Consider the following 9,606-nt stretch of genomic DNA (forward strand, 5'->3'; position numbering starts at 1 on the left):
GCATAATTTCACACTTTTTAGTGGTTACGAAATTAACTATAAAATTTAAATTTACCCTACAAGACATAAAATTTTAAAATCTAAAATTTCCACCTTGGATTTGAACCCACAACCTTCAGATTGAGAGTCAGTAGTCCATACTATTGGACTAAGTGTAATTTCACATTTTTTAAAGGTTACGAAATTAACTATAATGTTTTAATTTACCCCAAAAAGTAATACAATTTAAAATCTAAAATTCCCACCCTGGAATTGAACCCACAACCTTCAGATTTCGAGTCAGTAGTCCATACCATTGGACTAAGTGTAATTTCACAATTTTTAAATGTTACGAAATTAACTATGAAGTTTCAATTTACCCAAATATAAATAAAATCTAAAATTTCCACCCAGGATTTGAACCCGCAACCTTCAGATTTAGAGTCAGCAGTCCATACCATTGGACTAAGCCTAATTTCACACTTTTTAAAGGTTACGAAATTAACTATAATGTTTTAATTTACCCAAAAAAGTAATACAATTTTAAAATCTTAAATTCCCACCCTGGAATTGAACCCACAACCTTCAGATTTCGAGTCAGTAGTCCATACCATTGGACTAAGCCTAATTTCACACTTTTTTCAGGTTACGAAATTAACTATAATGTTTTAATTTACCCAAAAAGACATAAAATTTTAAAATCTAAAATTTCCACCCTGGATTTGAACCCACAACCTTCAGATTTAGAGTCAGTAGTCCATACCATTGGACTAAGCATAATTTCACACTTTTTTGTGGTTACGAAATTAGCTATGAAATTTAAATTTACCCCAAAAGACATAAAATTTTAAAATCTAAAATTTCCACCTTGGATTTGAACCCACAATCTTCAGATATAGAGTCAGTAGTCCATACCATTGGACTAAGTGTAATTTCACAATTTTTAAAGGTTACGAAATTAACTATAATGATTTAATTTACCCAAAAAAGTAATACAATTTTAAAATCTAAAATTCCCACCCTGGAATTGAACCCACAACCTTCAGATTTCAAGTCAGCAGTCCATACCATTGGACTAAGCATAATTTCACACTTTTTAGTGGTTACAAAATTAACTATGAAGTTAAATTTACCCCAAAAGACATAAAATTTCAAAAACCAAAACTCCACCCCTGGATTTGAACCCACAACCTTCAGATTTCAAGTCAGCCGTCCGTACCATTGGACTAAGTGTAATTTCACACTTTCTAGTGGTTACAAAATTAACTATCAAGTTTAAATTTACCCAAAAAGAACTAAATTTTAAAATCTAAAATCCCCCTCTGGAATTGAACCGCAACCTTCAGATTTCGAGTTGGTAGTCCATACCATTGGACTAAGCCTAATTTCACACTTTTTAAAGGTTACGAAATTAACTATAATGTTTTAATTTACCCAAAAAAGTAATACAATTTTAAAATCTAAAATTCCCACCCTGGATTTGAACCCACAACCTTCAGATTTCGAGTCAGTAGTCCATACCATTGGACTAAGCCTAATTTCACACTTTTTAAAGGTTACGAAATTAACTATAATGTTTTAATTTACCCAAAAAAGTAATACAATTTTAAAATCTAAAATCCCACCCTGGAATTGAACCCACAACCTTCAGATTTAGAGTCAGTAGTCCATACCATTGGACTAAGTGTAATTTCACAATTTTTAGTGGTTACGAAATTAACTATAATGTTTTAATTTACCCAAAAAGTAATACAATTTTAAAATCTAAAATTTCCACCCTGGAATTGAACCCACAACCTTCAGATTTCAAGTCAGTAGTCCATACCATTGGACTAAGTGTAATTTCACATTTTTTAAGTATTACGATATTAACTATGAAGTTTCAATTTACCCAAATATAAATAAAATCTAAAATCTAAAATTTCCAACCTGGATTTGAACCCGCAACCGTCAGATTTAGAGTCGGCAGTCCATACCATTGGACTAAGCATAATTTCACACTTTTTTGTGGTTACGAAATTAACTATAAAATTTAAATTTACCCTAAAAGACATAAAATTTTGAAATCTAAAATTCCCACCCTGGATTTGAACCCACAACCTTCAGATTTAGAGTCAGTAGTCCATACCATTGGACTAAGTGTAATTTCACAATTTTTAAAGGTTACGAAATTAACTATAATGATTTAATTTACCCAAAAAAGTAATAAAATTTTAAAATCTAAAATTCCCAGCCTGGAATTGAACCCACAACCTTCAGATTTCAAGTCAGCAGTCCATACCATTGGACTAAGCATAATTTCACACTTTTTAGTGGTTACGAAATTAACTATGAAGTTAAATTTACCCCAAAAGACATAAAATTTCAAAAACCCAAACTCGACCCCTGGATTTGAACCCACAACCTTCAGATTTCAAGTCAGCCGTCCATACCATTGGACTTAGCATAATTTCACACTTTTTAGTGGTTACAAAATTAACTATCAAGTTTAAATTTACCCAAAAAGAACTAAATTTTAAAATCTAAAATTCCCACCTGGAATTGAACCCGCAACCTTCAGATTTCGAGTCGGTAGTCCATACCATTAGACTAGGCCTAATTTCACACTTTTTAAAGGTTACGAAATTAACTATAATGTTTTAATTCACCCAAAAAAGTAATACAATTTTAAAATCTAAACTTCCCACCCTGGAATTGAACCCACAACCTTCATATTTCAAGTCAGTAGTCCATACCATTGGACTAAGTGTAATTTCACAATTTTTAAAGGTTACGAAATTAACTATAATGTTTTAATTTACCCCAAAAAGTAATAAAATTTTAAAATCTAAAATTCCCACCCTGGAAATGAAACCCACAACCTTCAGATTTCGAGTCAGTAGTCCATACCATTGGACTAAGTGTAATTTCACAATTTTTAAATGTTACGAAATTAACTATGAAGTTTCAATTTACCCAAAAATAAATAAAATCTAAAATCTAAAAATTCCAACCTGGATTTGAACCCACAACCTTCAGATTTAGAGTCAGCAGTCCATACCATTGGACTAAGCATAATTTCACACTTTTTAGTGGTTACGAAATTAACTATAAAATTTAAATTTACCCTACAAGACATAAAATTTTAAATCTAAAATTTCCACCTTGGATTTGAACCCACAACCTTCAGATTGAGAGTCAGTAGTCCATACTATTGGACTAAGTGTAATTTCACATTTTTTAAAGGTTACGAAATTAACTATAATGTTTTAATTTACCCCAAAAAGTAATACAATTTTAAAATCTAAAATTCCCACCCTGGAATTGAACCCACAACCTTCAGATTTCGAGTCAGTAGTCCATACCATTGGACTAAGTGTAATTTCACAATTTTTAAATGTTACGAAATTAACTATGAAGTTTCAATTTACCCAAATATAAATAAAATCTAAAATTTCCACCCAGGATTTGAACCCGCAACCTTCAGATTTAGAGTCAGCAGTCCATACCATTGGACTAAGCCTAATTTCACACTTTTTAAAGGTTACGAAAATAACTATAATGTTTTAATTTACCCAAAAAAGTAATACAATTTTAAAATCTTAAATTCCCACCCTGGAATTGAACCCACAACCTTCAGATTTCGAGTCAGTAGTCCATACCATTGGACTAAGCCTAATTTCACACTTTTTTCAGGTTACGAAATTAACTATAATGTTTTAATTTACCCAAAAAGACATAAAATTTTAAATCTAAAATTCCACCCTGGATTTGAACCCACAACCTTCAGATTTAGAGTCAGTAGTCCATACCATTGGACTAAGCATAATTTTCACACTTTTTTGTGGTTACGAAATTAGCTATGAAATTTAAATTTACCCCAAAAGACATAAAATTTTAAAATCTAAAATTTCCACCTTGGATTTGAACCCACAATCTTCAGATATAGAGTCAGTAGTCCATACCATTGGACCAAGTGTAATTTCACAATTTTTAAAGGTTACGAAATTAACTATAATGATTTAATTTACCAAAAAAGTAATACAATTTTAAAATCTAAAATTCCCACCCTGGAATTGAACCCACAACCTTCAGATTTCAAGTCAGCAGTCCATAACATTGGACTAAGCATAATTTCACACTTTTTAGTGTTACGAAATTAACTATGAAGTTAAATTTACCCCAAAAGACATAAAATTTCAAAAACCAAAACTCCACCCCTGGATTTGAACCCACAACCTTCAGATTTCAAGTCAGCCATCGGTACCATTGGACTAAGTATAATTTCACACTTTTTTGTGGTTACGAAATTAACTATAAAGTTTCAACTGACCTAAAAATTAATAAAATTTTAAAATCTAAATTTCCCACTGTGGAAATGAACCTACAACCTCCGGATTTAGAGTCAGCATTCCGTGCCACTAGACTAAGCACAACTTCACACTTTTAGCTGTTACGAAATTAACTATAAAGTTTCAACTGACCTAAAAATTAATAAAATTTAAAAAATCTAACTTTCCCACTTTGGGAAAGCTCCAGATTTAGAGTGAGCAGTACATACCACTCGACTAAGCACAACTCCTCACTTTTTAGCTAGTACGGAATTATATATGAAGTTTCAATTGACCTAAAAAATAATAAAATTTTAAAATCTAAATTCCCACTGTGGGATTGAACCTGCAACCTCCAGATTTAGAGTCAGCAGTCCGTAACACTCGACTAAGCACAACTTCACACTTTTTAGCTGTTACGAAATTAACTATAAAGTTTCAATTGACCTAAAAAGTAATAAAATTTTAAAATATAAATTTCCCACTGTGGGATTGAACCTGCAACCTCTGGATTTAGAGTCAGCAGTCCGTACCACTCAACTAAGCACAACTTCACACTTTTCAGCTGTTACAAAATTAACTATAAAGTTTCAATTGACCTCAAAAGTAATACAATTTTAAAAACTAAATTTCCCACTGTGGGATTGAACCTGCAACCTCCAGATTTAGAATGAGCAGTACGTACCACTCAACTAAGCACAACTTCACACTTTTTAGCTGTTACGGAATTAACTATAAAGTTTCAATTGACCTAAAAAGTAATTAAATCTTAAAATTTAAATTTCCCACCTTCGAAATGAACCTGCATCCTTCAGACTTTGAGTCAGCAGTCCATACCACTTCACAGGTCTGAACTACTGAAATTTTATTAATTTTGAGGTCAACTTCAACTTTATAATTAATTTCGAAACTAGTGTACAGTGTGAAATGGTGGTAGTTGAGTAGTGTGGACTGCTGACTCTAATTTGGAAGGTTGCAGGTTCAAATCCCACAGCGTATTTTTAGGTTACGAAATTTTATTAATTTTGAGGTCAACCTAAACTTTATAGTTAATTTCGAAACTAGTGTAAGGTGTGAAATGGTGGTAGTTGAGTGGTGTGGACTGCTGACTCTGAATTGGAAGGTTGCAGGTTCAAATCCCACAGCGTATTTTTAGGTTACGAAATTTTATTAATTTTGAGGTTAACTTCAACTTTATAGTTAATTTCGAAACTAGTGTATGGTGTGAAATGGTGGTAGTCGAGTAGTGTGGACTGATGACTCTGAAGCGGAAGGTTGCAGGTTAAAATCCCACAGTGTATTTTTAAGTTACAAAATTTTATTAATTTTGAGTCAACTTAAACTTTCATACTTAATTTCGAAACTAGTGTACAGTGTGAAATGGTGGTAGTTGAGTGGTGTGGATTGCTGACTCTGAATTGGAAGGTTGCAGGTTCAAATCCCACAGCGTATTTTTAGGTTACAAAATTTATAAATTTTGAGGTTAATTTAAACTTTATAGTTAATTTCGAAACTAGTGTAAGGTGTGAAATGGTGGTTGTCGAGTAGTGTGGACTGCTGACTCTGAATCGGAAGTTGAAGGTTCAAATCCCACAGCGTATTTTTAAGTTACAAAATTTTATTAATTTTGAAGTCAACTTAAATTTTATAGTTAAATTCGAAACTAGTGTACAGTGTGAAATGGTGGTAGTCGAGAGGTGTGGACTGCAAACTCTCGATCGGAAGGTTGCAGGTTCAAATCCCACAGCGTATTTTTAGGTTACGAAATTTTATTAATTTTGAGGTCAACCTAAACTTTATAGTTAATTTCGAAACTAGTGTACGGTGTGAAATGGTGGTAGTTGAGTAGTGTGGGACTGCTGACTCTGAATCGGAAGGTTGCAGGTTCAAATCCACAGCGTATTTTTAGGTTACGAAAATTTTATTAAATTTGAGGTCAACCTAAACTTTATAGTTAATTTCGAAACTAGTGTAAGGTGTGAAATGGTGGTAGTTGAGTGGTGTGGACTGCTGACTCTGAATTGGAAGGTTGCAGGTTCAAATCCCACAGCGTATTTTAGGTTTACGAAAATTTTATTAATTTGAGGTCAACCTAAACTTTATAGTTAATTTCGAAACTAGGTAAGGTGTGAAATGGTGGTAGTTGAGTAGTGTGGACTGCTGACTCTGAATTGGAAGGTTGTAGGTTCAAATCACACAGTGATTTTTAGTTTACGAAATTTTAGTAATTTGAGTCAACTTAAACTTCATAGTTAATTTCGAACTAGTGTACAGTGTGAAATGGTGTAGTTGAGTGGTGTGGACTGCTGACTCTGAATTGGAAGGTTGCAGGTTCAAATCCCACAGCGTATTTTTAGGTTACGAAATTTTATTAATTTTGAGGTTAACTTCAACTTTATAGTTAATTTCGAAACTAGTGTATGGTGTGAAATGGTGGTAGTTGAGTGGTTGTGGACTTCTGACTCTGAAGCGGAAGGTTGCAGGTTCAAATCCCACAGCGTATTTTTAAGTTACAAAATTTTATTAATTTAAGTCAACTTTAAACTTCATAGTTAATTTCGAAACTAGTGTACAGTGTGAAAGATGGTAGTTGAGTGGTGTGGACTGATGACTCTGAATTGGAAGGTTGCAGGTTCAAATCCCACAGCGTATTTTTAAGTTACAAACTTTATTAATTTTGAGTCAACTTAAACTTCATACTTAATTTCGAAACTAGTTTACAGTGTGAAATGGGTGTAGTTGAGTGGTGTGGACTGCTGACTCTGAATCGGAAGGTTGCAGGTTCAAATCCCACAGCGTATTTTTAAGTTACAAAATTCTATTAATTTTGAGGTTAACTAAAACTTTATAGTTAATTTCGAAACAAGTGTACGGTGTGAAATGGTGGTAGTTGAGTTAGTGTGGACTGCTGACTCTGAATCGGATGGTTGCAGGTTCAAGTCCCACAGCGTATTTTTAAATTACAAAATTTTATTAATTTTGAGGTTACTAAAACTTTATAGTTAATTTCGCAAACTAGGGTACAGTGTGAAATGGTGGTAGTCGAGTAGTGTGGACTGCTGACTCTGAATTGGAAGGTTGCAGGTTCAAATCCCCACAGCGTATTTTTAAGTTACAAAATTTTATTAATTTTGAAGTCAACTTAAATTTTATAGTTAATTCGAAACTAGTGTACGGTGTGAAATGGTGGTAGTCGAGAGGTGTGGACTGATGACTCTGATCGGAATTGCAGGTTCAAATCCCACAGAGTATTTTTAAGTTACAAAAAAATTTTATTATTTTGAGTCAACTTAAACTTCATAGTTAATTTCGAAACTAGTGTACAGTGTGAAATGGTGGTAGTTGAGTGGTGGGACTGCTGACTCTGAATCGGAAGGTTGCAGGTTCAAATCCAACAGCGTATTTTTAGGTTACGAAATGTTATTAATTTTGAGGTCAACTTAAACTTTATAGTTAATTTCGAAACTAGTGTATGGTGTGAAATGGTGGTAGTCGAGTAGTTGTGGACTGATGACTCTGAATCGGAAGGTTGCAGGTTCAAATCCACAGCGTATTTTTAAGTTACAAAATTTTATTAATTTTGAGTCAACTTAAACTTCATAGTTAATTTCGAAACTAGGTTACAGTGTGAAATGGTGGTAGTTGAGTGGTGTGGACTGCTGACTCTGAATCGGAAGGTTGCAGGTTCAAATCCCACAGCGTATTTTTAAGTTACAAACTTTTATTAATTTTGAGTCACTTAAACTTCATACTTAATTTCGAAACTAGTTACAGTGTTGAAATGGTGGTAGTTGAGTAGGTGGACTGCTGACTCTGAATCGGAAGGTTGCAGGTTCAAATCCCACAACGTATTTTTAAGTTACAAAATTCATTAATTTTGAAGTCAACTTAAATTTTATAGTTCATTCGAAACTAGTGTACGGTGTGAAATGGTGGTAGTCGAGAGGTGTGGACTGTTAACTCTGAATCGGAAGGTTTGCAGGTTTCAAATCCCACAGCGTTTTTTTTAAGTTACAAATTTTATTAATTTTGAGTCAACTTAAACTTCATACTTAATTTCGAAACTAGTGTCAGTGTGAATGGTGGTAGTTGAGTGTGTGTGGATGCTGACTCTGAATCGGAAGGTTGCAGGTTCAAATCCCACCCGCGTATTTTTAGGGTTACGAAATTTTATTAATTTTGAGTTTAACTTAAACTTCCTAGTTAATTTCGAAAATAGTGTATGTGTAAAATGTTGGTAGTCGAGAGGTGTGGACTGCTGACTCTGAATCGGAAGGTTGCAGGTTCAAATCCCACAACGTATTTTTAAGTTACAAAATTTCATTAATTTTGAAGTCAACTTAAATTTTATAGTTCATTCGAAACTAGTGTACGGTGTGAAATGGTGGTAGTCGAGAGGTGTGGACTGTTAACTCTGAATCGGAAGGTTGCAGGTTCAAATCCCACAGCGTTTTTTTTAAAGTTACAAATTTTATTAATTTTGAGTCAACTTAAACTTCATACTTAATTTCGAAATAGTGTACAGTGTGAAATGGTGGTAGTTGAGTGGTGTGGACTGCTGACTCTGAATCGGAAGGTTGCAGGTTCAAATCCCACCGCCGTATTTTTAGGTTACGAAATTTTATTAATTTGAGTTTAACTTAAAATTCATAGTTTAATTTCGAAATAGTGTATGGTGTAAAATGTTGGTAGTCGAGAGGTGTGGACTGCTGACTCTGAATCGGAAGGTTGCAGGTTCAAAATCCCACAGCATATGTTTAAGTTACAAAATTTTATTAATTTTGAGGTTAACTAAAACTTATATAGTTAATTTCGAAACTATCGTACGGTGTGAAATGGTGGTAGTCGAGTGGTGTGGACTGCTGACTCTGAATCGGAAGGTTGCAGGTTCAAATCCCACAGCGTATCTTTAAGTTACAAAATTTTATTAATTTTGAGTCAACTTAAACTTCATAGTTAATTTCGAAAACTAGTGTATGTGTGAAATGGTGGTAGTCGAGTAGTGTGGATTGCTGACTCTGAATTGGAAGGTTGCAGGTTCAAATCCCACAGAGTATTTTTAAGTTACAAAATTTTATTAATTTTGAGGTTAACTAAAACTTTATAGTCAATTTCGAAACTAGTGTACGTGTGAAATGGTGGTAGTCGAGTAGTGTGGACTGCTGACTCTGAATCGGAAGGTTGCAGGTTCAAATCTCACAGGCGTATTTTTTTTGATCAGAAAAAAAGGGCACTTTGCAAAAAAGGGACACTCCTTACAACAAAATGAGGAAGGGGGTAAGCACTGGTGAAAAAGGGCATTTGAATGGAAAAGGGC

This window comes from Patiria miniata, unplaced genomic scaffold (assembly GCF_015706575.1).
Source record: "Patiria miniata isolate m_02_andy unplaced genomic scaffold, ASM1570657v1 HiC_scaffold_6, whole genome shotgun sequence".
NCBI classification, from domain to species: Eukaryota; Metazoa; Echinodermata; class Asteroidea; order Valvatida; family Asterinidae; genus Patiria; species Patiria miniata.